This window comes from Oreochromis niloticus, linkage group LG5, assembly GCF_001858045.2.
Source record: "Oreochromis niloticus isolate F11D_XX linkage group LG5, O_niloticus_UMD_NMBU, whole genome shotgun sequence".
Taxonomy (NCBI): Eukaryota; Metazoa; Chordata; class Actinopteri; order Cichliformes; family Cichlidae; genus Oreochromis; species Oreochromis niloticus.
Genome location: NC_031970.2, coordinates 23,567,737 through 23,589,365, shown reverse-complemented (window position 1 = coordinate 23,589,365; position 21,629 = coordinate 23,567,737). Strand labels below are relative to the sequence as shown.

Sequence of the window (21,629 nt, the reverse complement as noted above, 5' to 3'; positions counted from 1 at the left end):
TTAGCTTGGCCGTGCAGATCCGTGTCCCGCAGTAATGTTATTAATGAACGCATGGTTAACACACACAGCACACTAATGGCATTCAGGGACAATTAAGGGATGACTAATTAATGAGACATTTCCTATAAGGCTTATTGATATGTTAATTTGCAGTTATATAAATCACAGTCTTAATTGTACTGCCCTCAGCTAATAAGATTTTCATTACGTGTAATGATGAATTGTTAAGCCAGCTGAATTTGTTGATTTACCAAGGAAAATTGTTTTTGAGAACACGTAACAATATTACACAATGATAACAAAGCATTATTTAATGAAGCGCTTTTACTTTTTGAAAAAATCTTGAGATAGCAGTTCCTTTGCATATATTCATGCCTGGGTGGTTCCCACTTAAGAACACTGTTTTAGGTCATCTCACTTCTGAGCACTGTGAGACATGACACGTCCATGCAGCAAACCTAAATGAACTAAAACATTTTTGCTGCACTGTTTCACAATGATCTGCCCCTCAGTAGCAACTGAAGTTAGATTTGATGTAATTTTCTATTACTTTGAAGGTTTTTAGGTTTATGGGGTTAGGTTAATTGGTGTTTCTTTTTGGTATTTGGTACCTAAATTGCTGGGAAAAAGTTTTTTTTTTTTAAATTGTTTTTTGCATACTTCAGATCATCAAACAAATGGTAATATTAAACAAAGGTGACCTGAGTAAATACAGTGCAGTTTTTAAATTTCATTCTGTCTGAAAAATGTTACCGCTGGGTCTGGGGACCCGGATTGCTTGCTGTGATTAATGGAATCATGAGTTCTGCCTTCTACCACAAAATCCTGAAGGAGAATGTCTGATCATCAGTTTATATGCTGAAGCTCATGAACACTTTTGCAGTAGGACAATGATCCCAAACCTTGGCAAGTCCACCGCTGAATGGCTAATTTTCCACCAATTCATGTCTTGTAAATGAAAAATGCGATATAGTTTAAACTGCCAGATATTAGCCATAGCTTGATACCAGTGAAATGCTACATACATAATGGGCCTAAGATAATGATTCGCTGTATATCTATATTTATGTGATTTTCATAACACTAAAAAGCTGAATACACATTTCACTGTTTCACAAATGCTTTATTTTTTATGAGCATTTTTAAAATTGTACTCAAGTAAAAGATCTCAGTGTTTCTTCATTTTACATTCAGTCAGCAGTACCTGATAATTTATAGAGATACATTCAGTTGGTGTTGTGTAAAGCAAAAACTTTAAATCCAAACTAGATATTTTTAATATCTGAAGGTACAGATGATTTCTTGCCCTTGACCCACACAGGCTGATACAGTTCAGTCTACAGTCTTCACTTTGTTTGCTCTGATTATGACTAGTGATCCGACCTGGCTGCCATAAACAGAGCCGTTTGATCTGAATGCTGTGCCATTAGCGGTTTAGGTGCCAGCGGAGAATAATAATGCAGATAAACAATGGAAATGTCTGTTGCTCCCACACAAACAAAAAGAGGCGAGATGAGAAATCTTCAGAGTTCCAGCAACAGCTTCAAAACCTTTAACCGTCTGGAAATGTCTGCCTTACTCAATAACACAACACAGGAGGCGCTTTTAAAATGAACAAAGCTACTGAGCTTAATTCCACCTCTCTGCCTGTTTAGTCATTAGTATATTGATTAAATACAACCAGTCCAGTAAAGCACTTCTTTGTCTTTTATCACTGTACATCGGAGAGCAATGAAAAGAAAGGACAAAACTTTTATTTCGACAAAATTTTTCAAAATGTTAAATCGATAAAAGCTCCAATAATGAAGCTCACATCAGCTTTTTAATCAATGAATTTGGACAACTTTGATATTAAGGACGCACATTGCTGATGAGTATAAACACACAAATACACACTAACAAACATAGCCGCTGTCTATCAATGCCTCTGCGTGTCACAACGCAGCCCGGACATTTGATTGACAGCTGTCAGTCTGGCTGAAGAGAGTTGACTGAAGGGGTCAGCCATGGTACCAGGGGGCCGCCTGTGTCGTCAGGAAGGGACCGGGAAAGGGGGATGGAAATAGACAAGGTCTGCTGTGGTGTTCTGGGCTCTCCTCTGCCTCACCCCAGGGGGACAGGCTGGTGAGATGGTAAGAAAGAACAAGAATAACAAACCTCCAAAATGTGTGAAGCTGTTCAGAAAGGCAAAACCAAACTATGTAGTCACATCATGCACATACCCTAGATTAGAGAGTATGGCAAAAGCAAATTCACACTTAAATATGTCTAAAGTATTTGCCTATAGAGTTTGATCTACAGAAGATGGGTGAAGAAGATGATAGGAAGAGACAAATAAATTAACTCAGGAGGAAAATGCACCTCACGTCCTCCTCCAGCCTGCTTGATACAAACGAGTAAAAGAAAGAAGTGAAAGGAGACACGAGACGAGAGAAAAGCTAAATGGCTGGAGGGAAGCAAGAAGCATGCAAGTTAAATAAGACTGTATATTTTTGGTCACTGTCTCAGTGGTGCTGAGAGGAAGAGAGACCGGAAGAGAGAAAGGGCTTCTAAAGGAACAGAAGAGAGTGTCAAACACAGACAGCCATATAGACAAAAGCGGGATGCTGAAAACATTCACCTTTTAGAGGTAAGGGGGGGAAAAAGCCTGCTAGTGTTGACAGAGGCTATTAACAGTCAGATGGTACACTGAAAGACTAAAAGGAGAAATGGAAGGATCAGGCTGTATTCACAGTGAAGATGGAAAGCGACAAAAGAGAGCAAAGTGCAGAGAAAGGCAAGGAAATGTAACAGAGGAGAAGCTGTCAGCGGTCTGTGGTCCTTTGGTCCATGCTAACCTAAACCTTCTAACACAGCTGCTGGTCACATGCACGCAAACACACACACACACACACACACACACACACACACACACACACACACACACACACACACACACACACACACACATATATGGATACCCACACACAGAAACACGCAGAGATTCATTCCTCTTGCAGACTGTCTGATCCTCTCTCCTCAGGGAGGTGTTAGTTTGGAAGAATCCAAGGGGCTTCGTTTGGACACCAAAGTGAGGGGAGCAATAATTCTCTCTCTCACTCCTTGTACTTGGCAAAGACACACCCATCGAGGCAAAGTACACACACACGCTCACACAAACCCACACACGCTGAGCACAGGTAAGCATGGAACAGTCTGCACTTTTACTGTGGTGGTCGCCTCTCATATAAGATCAGATTTTTGTCCTCGTCACTGTAACCTGAGAAAACCACCAACATGAAGAGGAAAGCTATGCACAGCTGCTAAAATAACACAATTCCAGACTGATTTTTCTTTCAGACACTCACTTTTCTGATCTAAAATTGGATTCATTTGTTAAACGTATACAGCATAAATAAAGTTAGGCTTTGGCTCACAACACAGAACTGTGACCTAAACATATTTTGGAACTTTTATAATGTTTAAAGTTTAACTAAAGACAGCAAATATATACTTCCCATGTAATGTGTAAGGGCCCATTTGATAGTTATGTCAGCTTGTCCCTTCTTACCTTCTAGGTTTTGGTGTAAGCTGCGCTTTTATATTAAACTAACACGTACAGCTTCAAGAGGACTTATGGCAGTGAAAACAATGAGTGTGGAATGCTGCACGGCTCTCATGCTGAAAGGTCACCATACTGATGGGATAAGCAAGACCAACAAACAACTTTTTGGTAGTCACAACTAAACAATATTGTAAAACACTGTAAAATTAACAGTACAATGCCTCATGGATGAAGGCATGGAGAGAACCAGTAGTGATGTAACCTGCTGGTTTTTATTGACACACCGATTGTGCTTTGCACTTTGATTAGTTTTATTTTGTAGGAAAAAAAAGTTGCAGCTCTACAGATCAAGCAACCCGGTAATAAAATTTATCACCAGCTCCAACATTAATTTATTGTCAAATTTTTTTTCACATCATATGACATCAATAGGACAGAGGGCTACACATGAGCCTGAAAACTGAGCCCAGTGTTTTCTACTCTCATTTTATTTCGTTTTTTATTGCAGGTACTGCCATTATGTGAGTTGAAATTGACTTTTTATGAGAAAAAATGTACTAATATAAAACCATTTACAGTGTGACAGTCACAACTTGCTGTGTTTGATTTCAGACAAAATTATCCTAAAGAAATTCACACATGTCGACATGTATGGAGAAATTAAGGGCAATGATTAAACAAAGTATGTAGTACTGTAGGGTTTTCTTTTTAAAATTCAAATATTGGAAAAGCACGTCAAACAATTTTGATTTTGATAGAAGTAAACTAGTTACAAGGTGTGTGTGTGTGTGTGTGTGTGAGTGTGAGAGAGAGAGAGAGAGAGAGACCAGATCAATATCAAACAGTGCTGTGACACCATATTCATCCTGGGGGCCTATCAGAGAGAATGTCAACACCCTCTGGTGAGATGACCTCACCAAACAGACACACACACTCTCTCTCTCTCTCTCTCTCTCTCTCTCACACACACACACACACACACACACACACAGTCTCTGTGTGTCACCTTTTTCCCCCAATTCATTATTAACAAGCTTGCTGGGCCTCATTAGCAGAAGGCCACACAATGCTGCTTCCACAAACAAAACAAAACGCTCCCCAACAGTAATTGCCTTCTTCCTCAATGTCTCCGCCTCCAAGTCTCCTTCTTCAGCTGACACCTGCTGTGGAGAAGTTTAACAGGAAACAAATCGACAGACCCAAACTGGCTAGAGCTGCCTCTCTACGACCACCCAGTCCTTCTTCTTCTTTTAGTGATTTCTATTTCATTTAATCTGGAATTTCAAAGAATCTAGAGTACATCGTATAACTCTTGTCCTCTGTTACACCTCCTCCAGTTTGGCTCTCTTCTAATCTCAGTGTGCATAACACTGTAAGCTTGAGAGTTTATGTTTTTGTCTGTTACACCTCTGCTGAAAAACATGTTTAAAAGTGGCAAAATGTAAAAACAAAAGAAAACATAAAGGAGGAAAGAGGAGCGCGAGAAAGACAGCAGGAGGAACAACAAAAATAGGTAAAATAGACAGAAGGAATGCTCCACTGCTTGGCTGACACACATGGGGTCTCTGCAGACTGAAAGGATGCTAGGAGAGGAAGGGAGATGGAGAAAGAGAGTTGTGTGGTGTGGTGAGCAGCATCCATCCCTCCTCCCTCACTCCGCCTCCCTCTACCCCCACAGCGAAACTGTATGCTTGGCTTCTCCTGGTTTCTTTAGCATTCCTCCCCATCCTCTCCCAAAGCCTGGGAGAGGACCGAAGCAGACAGCAGGGCTTGTCATAGTCGCAGGCCTAGGTCCAAGCAGTGTGTGTATGTGTGTGTGTGTTTTAACATGTGTATGTGCACTTCATTTATAACGTTTGGCCCCTTTTTTCTCTGAATGTCGACATGCTGGCACAACTAAACCATAACTGATCAACCTGAATGAATAAATCTTACCTGGGAAAGAAAGACCCCAAAATAAACAAAGAAAAGAAAACTTGTATAAATCAGTCCCAGTCCACAAATATGTAATTATTTGCATTTTCTTTAAAATGTGATAATGTTCAGATGTGTCTGTGTTGACATATAGATTAAATTGGATAAATGTATATGCATAAAGTCAGTTTATGAGGAAATATTTAAATGAACTTATCTGGCAATTTTAGAAACCAATTTCCCTTTAACCATATCAAGCTGAACATCACCACTAGCAAACTTGGAAACTATTCAACTAAAAAATTGAAAGAGTAACAACACCATTGTCCTTAAGAGGGTAATGTGTTCCCCTTTAGTAGAAACGTAATCATCCATCACTCTCTGACACACATTTAACACATGCAATTTTTTTTAAACATGTTTTTATACATTGAACATATATTGTTGTTTTCACTCACTTCACATTATTTCTTGCTCTTACTAGGCAATTTTGTAACCACCCTCTTTATGAACTATTCCTTTGCTTTTTTGCAACAATTACTGATTTAATGCAATTTTTCTTTTGTTATTTCTTCAATTATGTAACCATTTTAAGACCAGAAGCTTAATTAAATTAAATGAAATTAGATTAAATGTATTAATTTTTCATGATATCAGCAGTATATTTCCTAAAAGATGACAAGAAACAACATAAAGTAAATGATAACAAATGTTACTTGCAACTCGTGACCTACACAACCAAAACAAAAGAAAACTTCTGGTTTTCAAAAACTGTATTCCATGGTAACCACGTGTGAATAAAGTAGGTGGAGAAGGAAAAGATTAAGAAAAAAGAAAGTATCACTAGTGGGAAAGATTATTAGAGGATGCAACAGACCTGAAGTTTTTAAAATAAAACACGGCATGTTGTGTATGTCGGTGAATCTTAAGCCAACAGCAGACTTCTTTCGTCACAGATGTGGTTCCCAGTTGGTGCAGCTGTGGGAGAGCGACGGCAGGTAAGCAGCAAACTGCAGGGTGGAAAACTGTAGAAAACTTAGAAGTGCCAAACATTGCACTGAGGCTCTCTTTAGAATAGCATGTTAATCTCTGTAGACACCCATGTTTAGATAGGAGAAGAAATACAATATTGTACAACCTGCTACCACGTGTGGTTTGGTTTCCAAAGATAGTTTTCCCGTTCATAGTAAGTAGGGTGGATTTTTATTACTCTAAAATTATTAGAATCACTTTGACTGAGAGGTGGTGCCCTTTTTTGTATTGTTTGGCATTTTCTAAAATTAGCATTGCATTTAATTCGTTCAGAGTGAACTACATCTTGCTAGCTAGTTTGCCTGAGCTAGCATTAGCTGGCGGCTGTAGCCACCTAGCTGCCCACTGTTAAGTAAGTAAGTAAAATTTATTTATATAGCGCTTTTCACAGATAAAAATCACAAAGTGCTTCACAATACAGCGAATGAAAATTAAAAAGAATGAAAATATAACAAATAACAATGTAAAACAATAAAATACAACATAAAAACAACAAATTAGTTGAAAGCTTGTCTATATAAAAATGTATTCAGCTGCTGTTTAGAAGAATCAGTGGAGTCAGTACAGCATAAAAACAGTGGAAGAGAATTCCACAGCCGTGGTGCCACTGCCTGAAAGGCCTGATCACCACGAGTTTTAAATCGAGTGCGTGGGGCCACCAGCAGACTCTGGCTTGATGACCTTAGAGCTCGTGAGCGGAGTGATATGTGATCTTCTGTTGGTGCCGGTTAAGAGTCTTGTTGCAGCATTCTGAACAGTCTGAAGACGATTTAAAACTGATTTGTTAAAACAAGTTACCCTTTATCTAAAAGGTTTTGTCTGGTTACAAAAGCATCGTGACAGAAGCCAGAAAACCTTGACGCTTTAAAAAAAATGAGTCCACAAATCTGTAAGTGTTTGTCATAGCTGTTGGGTCTGTGTTCTGTATGACTCTGTACTATCCTGTTAAAAGTGTTGCTTTGTATTTCGTGTCCTATGAGTTTTGTTATCTTCCGATGCTTTGTATCGGTTCTTTCATTTTTGTATTTGTTTTTTTTGTTCTTAGTTTAGTTAAAGATGACTTTAGGTTTATTACTTCTCCGGAGTGTCACATCTCTATGTTGGTCTTTTCATCTCTCTTCTTTTCCTGTTCAGTTTTGTCTCTCTTTCTGTTTTACTTTGGTTATTGTTGTTCTCTATGTCTTGTGTTCTATGTTTTATTTGCTTAGTTGTCTTCAGCTATTATAGGCTTTAGCTATTTCTACTTATCTCATTAGCTTTTGCAAATATTGGCCCAGTCTCCCCTTGTCCTTTGTTGAGTCATCCCACATAGCTGTGTTCCTGGAGCCCTGCAGTCCAAGTTTTTTTTTCATTTTTTGGATTGCGTTTTTGCAGTTTGTTTCTTGGACATTCGACTTTGTTCATGCTGCTTTATCAGCATCAGACTGTCCTACCTTTGGGGCCTCACATTAATCCACCACTCGCATGGCTGTAAATATAACAGTGTTGCAATGTTGACTGTCAAATTTTTCTTTTGACCAGACTTTTAACTGAAACTAGTGAATTCCACATAATTATTTTTTACAGCCGTATGTGTCTAAATGCGTACAGAAAGCATATACTTGTTTAAACTGAATCCCATGTGTGCATCTATGTTTATTGCTCAGTGTCTGTGCTAGCCTCTACACTGCATGTGCAAATGTGGTTTGTATGAATGAATTGGAGATCTGAGCTTGTGGACAGTATGGACAAAATCCCCCGAAGTCTCGTGCAAGCTTAAAAGCTGACATCACTGCCTTTGGCTGCACACATGCACATATCCCCTCCCCGTAAACTCTTTTCTCCAACATCTATAAATTATTCACCAAGCCTCGATTGACAGGACAGAGATCCTAATGAGAAAAATGTTGCAGGGAGACACTCAGCCGTGTCATTGCGTCCACATGAGCATGTGTAAAGCGTAAATAGGCCCCATGTCTTTGCATATGTAGAGGGTGTGTGCTCAAATGTGTATGGAGAAATTAATTAGCACTGGACCTGCTGGACAACAGAAATGATTAAAACTCTGTGTAATCAAGGCAGGGTGGGAAAGAAGAAATTCACCCAGCTCTTCCACACTTCCTCAGATTTACTGATACATAGCAGTGAGCAAACACATATTCTACCTTCTTCTTTCACCTTATATGTGTGCTAACTTACATTTTTCCCCATGTCAAGAATGCGTCAAAGTGCAGTATCTTTCATAGGAGAGTCACAGGAAAAAAGGTATACATTTATCTATATCTAGCAGATATTTGATGTGTATAGTGGCACTGTCGTAAAAATACACCTGTTTTTTAAAGTGTTAAACTTTTTTCGTTTGTATTCCAACCTCTTGGCTGCTAGCAGTCTTTCAGTGGGACACAGCAAAGCAAACAGACAGAAGAGCAGATGACACAGATACCTTGAAGTTTCTATCTCCCCTACCTGTCGGATTTCTCCTTCTCCTCCCAACAACCCCCACAACACCTCTCCCTGTCTCTCTCCCTCTCCGTTACCTTGCAGTCTGGCCGTCATGCTCCTGTGGCTCCACTCTAAAGGTTACGCTGTGTACCCACCGTCACTGCCTGTCACTCCCCCACCACCAGCAGCTACACACACACACATACACAAACACATACACACACTCCATCAGTCCCAAGTCCTGTCAAAGAAATACTGTCCGTAGAATCACCAACGTATCTACAGCTTGCCTTTGCAGAGAGAACGTGGTGGCAAATAGAAATCTCCTCCAAACAGCTCCTAATAGCACTGGTGATGAATTAAGTGTGTTTGTTAATGTCTGGTGCATGTGTGACAGTCACACACACAGAAAGGCAGAAGAAATGTACATGTAAAAAGCGATTGTCGGTGTTTGTGTGGAGTCGCTTCACCGTGGCATGTGGAATTGAAATGCTGCTCACTCAGAATTCAACAGGGTCCTCTGTCTCTCACAAAGATGAATCCTCTGCAAAATGAGATGAAGAGAGCGACTAAGATGAGCGCAGAGTACTCTGCATTGTTGCAGCACTGATGACAGGATATAGTTTTAACAAAATGCCTGGAAGTTTACTGTAAAATTTAAGAAATGCATGACTTTGTTGAAGCCTCTCTGTAATCTTACATGTAGAGTCATAATCATGGTGTCAAGTGTAGATGATCTGCGTTTCTCTCTTATATTTCTAGATGTTCAGAAATTCCTCCACAGTTGGTGATGTAGTTGCTGCAGGACAGCTTTGTCAAAAGTCATCTACATCAGCGGTCCTCAACCCCCGGGCCACGGACCGGTATCGGTCTGTGAGTCGTTTGGTACCGGGCCTCGAGAGTTGAGGCTCGGGTGTGAAATTTATGGTTTTCAGGATTTTTATCGGTTTTTATCGTTGTTTTTTTTAACAATTTTTATCATTAACTCGGTTTCCCTGGGTCTTTTTCCGTGTGTTATGAATAAATCCTCTGTTTTTTGGTACCATTACTGGTTTTATTTTGTTGTATTTATCCGCGACACCTTAAAGGCCGGTCCGTGGAAATATTGTCGGACATACACTGGTCCGTGGCGCACAAAAGGTTGGGAACCACTGATTTACATATTTTATCCGTTTACTGCCACCAGGGGGCAGCATCATGAACAAGCAGTCTGTGAGCTATGCTTGCTTGAGCTGTTAAAGCATAGGAAGGTCTACATTGAAACAAAGTGTTAAAAACAATAAAAAGTAACTAAATAAACCAGGTAAAAGTGTCCAGTAAAGCCACTATGCTTCTCATGCTTTACTTTTTGATTTTTGATGTGTTTTCACATTTCTCCTGTTTTCCAACCAATCACCATTCAGCCTGTGCATAGCGTCATCTACGTTGAGCTATGTGCAGTTGTATTGTTGAAGGGCTGCAAAGAAGCATGATTGCATAGGTTGAAAATCCTTCTCTGTAGTCTCTGCGTAGGAACTTTATGGTACGCAAATGGACCCAACTGCTGTACAACAAATGAAGCATGACTTCAAACCATTGCAAGAACTTGCATTGGTTTGAATTGCATTTTTGATTTACTGCTGCAGAAAGAAATGCATTGACAATTATGACTTAAAGATTAACATCCTGTCTGTTAACTGCTTCAAAAAATAGTAGCTACATGTACATAACTTCTACATCTGAATGCATAAGATATAATTGCACACAAAGACCATATGTACACTAGAATGGAGCTGTTTTAATTTGCTATTAGCCATTTAATGACACTTTGAACTTTCAGTGTAATTATGCTGACCTCACACACCTGGCACACACACAGTTTGAAGAGCTAAAATAGAAATTGCACATGCAGCTGGTTGGTGTGGTGTCTCAGTGAAGTTCTCTGTTGTTTAAACAATACACATTGTTTATTCATATATATCTGTCTCTCCTAACTTTTCCTCTCATCATTCTACCCCCCTTCTGTCTCTCCTTCATTCCTCCTCTCTGTGGGCCATCCGTGGAGCGTTCAAGCGCTCTGGCGACATGCATCGCTGAGCTCTCAACATCTTGTCTCGTCACGGCAATTACACACACACACACTCGCACACTTACACACATTTAACATACTCAGTACACTCGAAACATATCTCAAAGAGTCTTTTATTTTCTACAATATATTCTTGAAAGTCATAAGATAAAAAAATAACATGTTTCGAGTGATTTATAATGAGAAAAACTGCTTGTATCTCAATTGGATCCACCGTTTTGATTCAAGAAAAGACAACTGCACACTGCCTCACACGCTAACGGGACGTATAGTGAAATTCAGGGGTGAAAGATGGAGGGAGTGAGCAGGTGGTCTGAGAGGTCAGGGCAGGGATCAGTCACTGACCCTCTCCACACTACTGCAAAAGGATAAGGGTTAATTAACAGCAGACTTTAATCGCCTCTGATGAATGATTCATAGCTTCCGAGTCTATAACCAGTATTTAAAACACATGGATAGAGGCAGAGCCAGCATGAATTATTCAGGTCCAAGGGTAGCCCACCCAACCCCACATTTCACTCACACTGAGCGCAGACAGAGCTGAATTTCAGTCTGTGGGCATCTAGCTAGCGTGTTGATATAGAGTTTACAATCAGTGCACCACAGATTTGCACTGAATAATCTGAGAAAAGGGTTAAAGTGATAATGATAAGGCAATCTCCTCAAATGAAGTTATTTTTCAAAAAAAGAGGCAGCATAAGAAACGAAGAGAAATTTTGGAAGATGGCTGCAGAACAAAGATAGATGAACAGAAGGGGGGGCTGAGATTTACTGTCTCGGCTGTGAATGCAGCAAATAATAAGTCACCAGCTAATCAACTTTGATATATTCTTAAAATCCATGGCTGTCTTGTCTTTGCTCTTTCAATACGTCATTCAACCCCTACCCCTTCATCTACTCCTGCAATAAACTGTTACACAGGAAGCTATAGGTATAGCTATAACTAGGGCAAAACGCAATGAATATGAACAAAGAAGAGTTTGAGAGTTTCATTTCCGTAAAATTATTAACCTGCATCCCCAACCTGTCAGACATTTGGGGTAAGGGGCGTTTTACAGCCTTGTAAAACTTTACATTATGCCATTTTTTTTAACAATCATTAGGCCAAATATATATGTGTGAAAACGAAATACACTTTTACTATTTCCACTTGAATTAAGATAGTAAGTAGCACTAATTGCACTTGATTAACTGATCAACATCAAGCATGTCTATGAAAGCTTTGTGAGTTTGCTGGTTTTGTGCATTATGTGCAGGTACAGTATTTGTTAACATAATGCCAGGGAGGAGTGATATAAGCAGTTATCTTAGAGAAGCAACTGTTGCTGCTTCTCTAAGGTCTGTGAAGGGTTAAACAATTTGAAATCCATCATTCAGCAGCGAGAAAGATTACGCACAAGTGCAAAACATTCATGACAGATGCCGATCTTTCCCCGAGTGAACGTTCCAGCAAATTCACCCCAAAGTCAGACTGTGCGGTGTTCAGAGAAACTGCAAAAATCCAAGAGCTACATCCTCAGTTAGCATGTTAAATGTTAAAGTTCATAACTATACAAACAGAAAAAGACTGGAAAGTATGGCTTGTTTGGAAGGTAGAAAGCTGCATCTCTTTAAAAAGAATATTGGCAGCACGGCTTGGGCTTGCAAAGTTGCATCAGAACAAACCATAAGACTTCTGGAGGAATGTCCCTTGGAGTGACAAGACCAGAGTGAGGATGTTTGGCAAAAACCAAGCATTATATTGGAATAAACGCCTCATACCAATTGTCAAACACAGTGATGGACGGGTGATGATTTGGGCACCTCGTGCTCATTGAATGAACTCCTCTGTAAACCCAAGTATTCTAGAGTCAAATGTGAGCCCATCTGTCTGACAGCTAAAGGTTGACCAAAACTGGGTCATGCAACAGGACAATGGACCTAAACACAGCAGCAAATCTACAACAGAATGGCTGAAAAAGAAAAGAAACAAATGTACTATTTATAAGGTTGGGGAAACCTGCAGTCAGCTGAGACTGAAGAAGTCACTTGGATGAGTGACAAAATGTTTCTCCCACTGAAAACGCTACGTCCAGATGAGCAGAATCAACCTTTTGGGATTTATTTACCTGGATGATTGAGCATGCAGCAAGACAAAAGAAACAAGGTGTTGCAGTGGTCCACTCAAGGTCCACACCTCAACATGTGTGAAATGTTGTGACCTTAAGAGAGCTGTGCATAATGATGAACTGAAACAAAAAGTGGATGAATTGAAGTGAAGTGGATGATGTGAGAGATACATAAAGAAAAATAGGAAAACAAATAATAATCCTAATAAATAACATGTTCGAAGAGGAGTAGGAAGAGGCATAAGCTGTTTTTAATCCTACCCCTAATAATAATCACGTTTACTTCCTCTTTATACCCTTTTTGCCACATATATTAATTAATGACTGTGAACAATGACTATGAAATATCCTAAAGTATTATTTATTGTGGCCACAGTTTTTAAAAAAATGGTCAATTAGGGGTTTCTTTTTGTGAGAACATTTTAAAATTAAGAAATATACTTCAACTAAATCTCTGTTTATTCTTCTCAGCATGATTTAAAGTTGAACCTAGACTAAGTGGACTAAGTAGACTATGTCTAAGTGGTTCTTTAATCATCTTTAATAATCTGTAAAAGAACTGCAACTCTAAACCTTTTTACTCTGCATATGTTACCACTGTTCTTTGTGAGTTCAACTCAAATGGAAATGTTTAACTTTGAAATCTGAACACTACATTTCTTTCTGTGCATAGCTTTACGGCTGTCTTGTTAGTTCAGTTTTATTATTCAAGTTCAAGCCAAGCTCAATCAAACATATCTTTAAACAATCCAAGGCCTCATGACCACATGCTGCATTTTTATTATAGGAAGAAAAAGAACGTAAAACACGATGTTTTGCTTAACAAGCTGCCGGCGTATGCCCCGGAGGTACTTACTAACAAAGTGTCTGGAAAGCTGAAGTGAAAAAGCTGTGCATATGAAACAGAAGAAACGATGCTGCTTCTGAACCACACATGTGCTAAAGTTGATGAGTTAGAGGGGGCAGGTATACAAGCAGCTTCTTAATCAGGTGTCCAGAATGAGCAGAAAACACATAGACACTGATTAAGAGAGAGGAGAGGCATAATAGAATAAAAACACTTATTCAATGCACTTTTAAACTGTGAAGATAGGGGTTAATGCTGCAGAGGGAGGAAGGCTTCTCTGGACTTTGTACATTCATTTAGAGCTAAGATTAGACTAGAGAGGCTAGTTGCCCTTCTAGACACGATATGTGCTAATGGGGACACAAATGTACTCGTGTCTTTTTCTTTTCTTTTCTCACAATGATTTCTTTTTATGTCACATCTCATTTCTCCTTTTTGGCTTCTGGTTTTATTCTCCTGTGCCCCCACATCCTTGTTTGTCAGGATTTCAGTCTTCAGGGGTTTTTTTCTTTCTCAAAAGCCAAGTGTGTATTCAGAAATGAAGCAGTGACATCTGTTTGTCCGGGTTCTTAATTCAGTGTGTCAATCAGTCCATTAAAAATGCCTCACTAAAGCCTTGTCTACAGTAAAATGCAGCATTAGACAGCTAATAAAAATATATGAAGACTCATTAGCATCAACTGAAAAGATCAATAACCCATTGTGAACTCTTAGGAGGCATTCACTCCCAAAGTTTCGACATGAAAAAAGCACAATTAGGCTCCTCTTCTTTTTAAGAAAATCTGAATCCCCAAAACCGCACCAGTGCCCATTTGCTGCACAAGTTTTTCTCTCCATCTGACAGAGAAAAATGAAGAGTTTTGGTTTACCTACCCAGCCAAGCACAGCCTAAATGAAATGTCATTATAACCACAAGATAAAAACAAATGAGGCCAGCGCTACTGTGGTGTGAGGAGAGATCAAGAACAAGAGAGTGCTGGAGGTAAAGCTTGAAATGAGGGAGAACGGGTGAGACTGTGTAGGAGGAAAATAGAAATAGTGTGGGGTGGAGGGTAATGGTGGTGGTGGTGAGGGGGGATTTGTTACAGTAATTGTGTCCAGAGCACTTGTTTACCCAGGAGCGAAGACAGGTAGAGGCATTAGATGAAGGACACAGATGGATACATCACTGTGAGAGAGACAGATTATGGGATGGATGGCTTTTCAGTTAGACTGCACATTTACACCAAAAGAGGGAAGATGGATGACCATTTAGTCTTAGAGTGCGGTGCTGATTGTTATTTAGACTTTTAATAGTCTACATAAAATAATGTCCAGCCTAATGAAATGTACAGAATCAGATATTGTTGGGATAAAGTCATGCAGTGTCCCAAACATAAAATCCACAATTGAGTAAAGCAGCAAGAATCCAGGAAAGACCATGTGTGGAAACAAAGAGAGGGGAAATAGTACAATACAAAAAAATAAATAAATAAATACTGATGCAAGAGGCTATAAATACACAGAAGGTAACGAGGGTGGTGAAAATAGGAAAGAAACTAAACACAGCTGAAAACAATCAAGATAATGAGGCATATAACTAGAAATAAAACTAGACAAATAACTAACAAATTACAACAGGAAGTAAAACTTACTCATTGAAAAAAAGAGGGGGAGCAACAAAAGAGTCTGTGCAGGGGGATGAAGGTGGGAAGAGTTCAGGGGCTGGAAGAGACAGGCCAGGGCCAACCTGGGGGAAAGCAGAGTTAAGGGAGAGTTCGTGGGATGGGCCAGAATACAGAAAACAAATAACATTAAATAAAACAGGAAGTGAATCAAAATGAAAAGTGATGCACTGAACACAGGTGAGCTTTACAGAAGGAAAAACACAAGATGATAAATGAAGGAAACCAGTAAATTTAATAAATGCAAATCAAAACATCAAACAAATTAAGCAAATGTAAACTAAAGAGTTAAAGAAAGGAGCTAAAGAACTAATAGTGTAAAAAACTTAAATAAACTAAGAACTAACTTAGCCTAAATGACAGAATGACATATACAGAGGACATGATAGAGGAGTAATAAATTAAAATACAAGAAACCAAATAGTAACTAAGACTCAAAAAGAAACAAGAATCTTGTTGAAGTCTAAATGATACCAAACGTAAAGAATGAAACTCTACAATAATCAAAACCCTTGTGACAATATTTCGTTTGATTTTATCAGAGTTTAGATCTGGTAGCAGTGAATTAACCAATCAGTTCACTTCAGTTTTAAATTCATATTTTATGTGAAATCAATTCATAATTCCATAATTAATCTTTTGAAATTCCATCTCCTGGAGCAATTTTAATGTTCCCAGACAGTTTTAAAATTTAAACCATGTAAAAGGAGCCTAAATTTGCAGTTAATGTGGGTGATGACCCCTTCCAGTTTCCCTGTTTACCTCTTACTTTCCCCTGTTTTTGTGTTGGAGTTGTTACTTAAAAGGATGTGCTACTAACCCTCTCTTCTCTCCAGCAGGCACATGTTTGCTCTTGGTTTTGTTTTCTTTTTCTTTAACCTCATTTCTTGCAGACATCTCCACTTTACTTGCGATATCACAATATGATATAGACATTCAACTCTTTAGTAAGCTTAATTTAATTCAACCTCCATTATCTGTGTGTTCTCCTTGTTTTGGGGGAATTCTTGACAATGTCTCAAACCTATACAGGGCTAAAACAAAAGCTCAACAATAGCCCTTAAAAGAATGATCATTACACTGTAGCATTAAATAAATCCAAGTTTTAAAAGTTACCTTGGTTTTAATAGCGCTGTCTGGCAGCTTACTATACTACATTCAATTATAATGATGCACAAGCAACAGAGATAGGACTCTAATCTTTAATATGGTGTCATATTGCGCCCATGCACTCATACTTGAGGGGTGATTGTAATGTAAACCATAACACCCAAAATCCATGCATGCATCCATCTTCTTCATAAATACCACAGACAAATATATGTAACGTCCTTTAAGTCATTTAAAAAAATCAAAAAGTGAAATGCTCTGAATGTTGGGAAATATCGGTGAGTAGAGGTGGGCAGATCGATGCAAATACGAATGCCAACACTGGTATCAGATTGATACTAAACCTCTAAATTCAGTATATAGCCCCCTGAATTGTGTTAAATAAATGAAAAATTAGATAAAAAATACACCTCAAATCTGCACTATAAAAAATGTCAGTGTTGACTGATAGTGTTGAGTGTCACGTGTATTTTTTTTAATAGCCTATAGCACAACAGAAGCTGACCCACAGTGCTTTAAGTACAGGCACATTTATATTCTAGGTCTCCAAATAACAACAAAAAAAAGTCTCAAAATACATGAAAAGCTGAAAGGCTTATTGTGTTAATCATTATTTTGGAAAGTAAAAATCACAGTGATTTAGTGGTCATTAAAATGTGTTTAGAATTTACAAATTGATAATGATTGATCTCATAAATCATGACACACGCTCTCTTCTACATAAGCTGAAAGTATCTCCAATATAAAATTTACACTATTGCACAACACTACCAGTAAGCAAAATGCTAAAAATAGTGCCACAAGGGTGCGACTCTCAGTGCTCTGCGTCTTTAGAAATCCTTCAGAAATTAAAACACCTATGAAGCTCTTTTTCTGTGAAAATCAAAGAATGATGCTGAAAACATGTTGGGTTTATTCATGGACCAATTCAGGATCATGTGACACACAAAAAAACCTCAATTAAAACACATAAAAACACATTGAAGCAATAGATAGATAAAACTCACTTGGATATATTGGATTAAAACAAATCCAGGTGATCCTGATAACAGTGAGGTCGTCTTTATAATTTATGTTTCAGCGTAGATGAAAATGTTCTATTGAGGCAATTCAATTTAGAAATACAACATGAAAATGAACATGAAAATCTGATGTTTTACTGTACATGTAATCACACAAAGCCTCTGGAGCGAAATTATGTGCGCATTGTGCATGTGTGTGTGTGTGTGTGTGGCTGTGTCTATTAGAGAGCATTGTCCAGTATATCAGACAGCCCTGTCATGTTCATGTCGCAGCAGCAGGGTATAGGAGGTGTTCTTGTCTCTGAGTGATGCGATGGCATGAACAGCATGGTTTAAGAGCTAAAAGAAGGTCATCGATGTCTCGCTTCACTATCTCTCCCTCCTTTTCTCTCCTCTCTCTGTTGCCCCTGTCATCCCTACTGGATGATCCCTCGTGCTCTCTTCCAACCCGGCTGTCTTTCTGTCCTTCGTCACGGGTTGCTGTGTTCCATTTCTTTCTTTCTTTTTTTTTTTTGCAGTATTGCATCCTGCTCCTTGTTTAACTCCACTGCTCTGAACTGATTTTATTTTTGCTACATTCACGGTCCATGGAGGGAAGTATTTGTAAACTAAAAAAGTAAGAATTGTGAGGTACCTTCAGTGCAGCGAAAGACACGGGCCCCAGACCGGACAAGGTTTGTCACCGTATCCCTGAGAAGAATAAGACGTGCATGGAGCCGCCAGATCCATCTCACTAAGAGAGGCTGTGACCTGCTTACACAGTTGCTAAATTATTTCAGCATTTCTTGTGGTAGTGAGAGAGTGTGGTTTACGTGGCAATTTGGTTGGTTTAAATGAATGGCTGACTGTTTTCAGCACTATTACCTAAGGTGACTAAAAGCTGCATCAGTTCTCACAGATAAATTCCACTATATCACCTCTGGTCATCTTAGTACACAGATCCCCATCTTTATACTGCGACTGCAGCTATGCAGCAGAGGATTGGTTGTGCAGTTGGCTTATCTGAAATAGCCAGTGTACTGAAATGATGTGACCTTGGAAATGTTCATAAACTTGGGCATAGCCAACCGCTCTCACTTTCAGAGCATGAAATACCTCTGTTTTACTTAATACTTAATACCTAATACTTCAAAGTTGCTGAGCGGGACACACCAGTGTTTATGTATTTAGTGATGTGAACTGATTGGCTTTTTAGCAGCAATAACAACACCTGTGTCATCCCTGGTTTGCCCAGTGTCTATATACATTCCTTGGCCACTTTGCTAGACACACGTGCTTTTGCCTTATTGATGTCACACGTCAGAGGAGAATAGCCAGGCTGCTTCCAGCTGATCAGGCAACAAAACTCAAGTAACCACTCATAATAACCAAGGTATGCAGCAGGAGCCACACCTCTGAAAGCACAACATGCAAATGGGCTGTGGCAGCAGAAGACCACACTGGATGCCACTCATGTCAACTAAGAGCAGGAAACCGGGGCTATAATTCACAAAGGGCTCACTAAAACGAGACAATAGAAGATTGGGAAAGTGTCGCCTCATCTGCTGACTGTCAATTTTTGCTGCAAGCTTCAAATTATATTTCATAAACAACATAAAGGCATCGATTTACCCTGCCCTTAATCAATAATTCAGTGGTGGCACACTTTGGACCCACTAATATGAGCTGAGCATTGTTTAAATCCCACAGCCTAGCTGAGAATTGTTGCCGATTACGTCCATCCCTTTTACGATCACAATGTCCAATCTTCTGATGGCTGTTTCCAGCAGTATAATGCACCATGAAAAGCTCAGATCATCTCAAACTGGTTTTCTTACACGCCAATGAGTTCACTGTATTCAAATGGCCTCCACGGTCACCAGATCTCATATATAACCTGTCTGGAGGGTGTAAATATTGTATGTGTACTAAAACAAACGAATAAATAAATGAAATTAAAACTTTTAATCAAATTCGTAAGTTACCACATCGTATTTTAAATGACACTGAAATGTGTTGCTGTGCAGCACTTCACACACTGTCAGCTTAATTTGCAGAGTGTTGCCACTCTTCACGAGGCTAGCACCAGCAGTTTTCTTTCCTTAAACGTCCTTTGCAGAATAAGAATTGCTCTGTTTCAGTACTATTTATATTTTTGATCAAAATAGTGCAAAACTATGCCGCCTTCGTCTTTCATAGTTTCCACTTATTGCTTCCCATCTTGGAGAGAGAGGTCACGCCCTTATCTAGTAGCAGGTGACCGCGATGCATCTCCAACCCGACAAATTACTGGTGTTGTATTCAGAAATAAAACATGAGTATTTAGTTGAACCAACTAGTAGTTCTAGTGCTGACAAGAGCAACATGGCAGTATCTGATGCTGTTTGATGAAAACAGGTTGGAACAACAAGCTCTGGGCTACATGCTAATACTTCTTGGAAACATTTGCCCAGTGGCAATGTTTTTATGTGGAGTGTTAGTTTAGCACATTAGCATGCTGCATTCAGATCTCAGTGTTTCTCCTTTTTATCACTGGCATCTCTTTGCAGTAAGTATGAAACCTGCTAACACATACTGTGCTCACACGTCAGCACATCACCAGCGTCGTCTCTCTAATTGTGATCAGTCTAATCAACGGAGGAAGTAATCACTGCCATGAAGTTAAGAAAATATGACAGTTTTAATGGTGAATCCCCTAATTGTTGTTTTATTAATTTTGTATTTGAATAAAGAAATAAAAGATGTATAAACTAAGAATTTAAGGTTTCATGCATCACTTGCATACAGACATTTCTTCTTTTAGCTCATGAAATCAGAAACCCTTACACATCTAGGCTTTTGTTCATATAAAATGCCAGCGTTTTATTTAACAAACAGCATTTACACTACTGCTTCACATCTGTTCCAGGCTTGTGTGTCTGTGTTTCATGACTCGGGTGTAGTTTCACTCTGTGTTTCTCACACAGATATCCTGGTGGGAGCAGCAGGTTGTTGGGACAGACAAGAGCGTTAATTAATGTTCAGTGTAGGGGGGAGGATTTGACACAGTTGCTCAGTAGGGATTTAGTAGTTACAGTCGATTCAAGTAATGAACTTGGCTCTTATAGTATTCTTATCTCCTTTTTCTATCCACAGAGAAAGTCACCGGACTCACTGGAAGTGCACCAATTCACCACAACATTGAAATCACTGAGGTAAAGTGACCATCTGGTTAAAATGCAGCAATCTGCAGGGAGTTTGTGGCTGTTCCTCTGGCATGTACCAAGCACAACCCTTTGGGGTAATGGCACTCCCCATTGGCAGCAGCGTCTTTCAGCACACACCCCATCCACACAGCAAAAAAAACCAACCCTCCAAACAACTGCCAGATGCCTCTCCAATTGAACATTCATGGGACTCACCAGAACAAGATTGATCCACAAGATCCAAAGTCACTCAAGAACACCCCCAGAAGATCCCAGTCAATGCCCATATGGGTTGTGACTGCTCAATGTGTAATGCAGCAGCTGTACAGTTACAGAGAGACAGAGTACAGCAGTTACATCACATTGTTAGCCATGCTTTAGAATCTAATATAATCTATTAAAACAAAAACTTTTTTACATTTTTGACACTAATGCATCTCAAAATGTGAAAAGCTAACCTTTAACTGAGCTGATCATTAGTTTTATCAAATGTCCATAGGTTGTGTTACAAAAATGTCTAATTACCGAGAAGCAATATAGGGATATGAATTGGAGTGATAAATCATTATTTACTGATGTAAGAGGGCTTACTTAACCTTGGAGTGCTGGCAGAATTAAAATGTGGATTTCAGGGGAAAACTCACTCTGTATGCTTGACCATGCTATGGAAGGAGAGCAAGACACAAGTGCAAGAGGGGAAAAAAGGAGCGCATGAGCTTACGCTGGAAATGCAAG

At 39.2% G+C, this 21,629-nt stretch overlaps 1 long non-coding RNA gene across 1 annotated transcript; it reads right to left on the bottom strand.

Annotated features, from left to right (window-relative positions):
- Window positions 1-1,308: 1,308 nt before the first annotated feature.
- LOC112846936 (uncharacterized) lies at window positions 1,309-9,338 on the bottom strand. The gene is made up of 3 exons (XR_003220157.1): window positions 8,936-9,338; window positions 6,336-6,483; window positions 1,309-2,121 (listed from the first exon to the last, which is right to left on the bottom strand). It is a non-coding gene; the product is annotated as an uncharacterized LOC112846936 (long non-coding RNA).
- Between the last annotated feature and the right edge of the window lie 12,291 nt (window positions 9,339-21,629).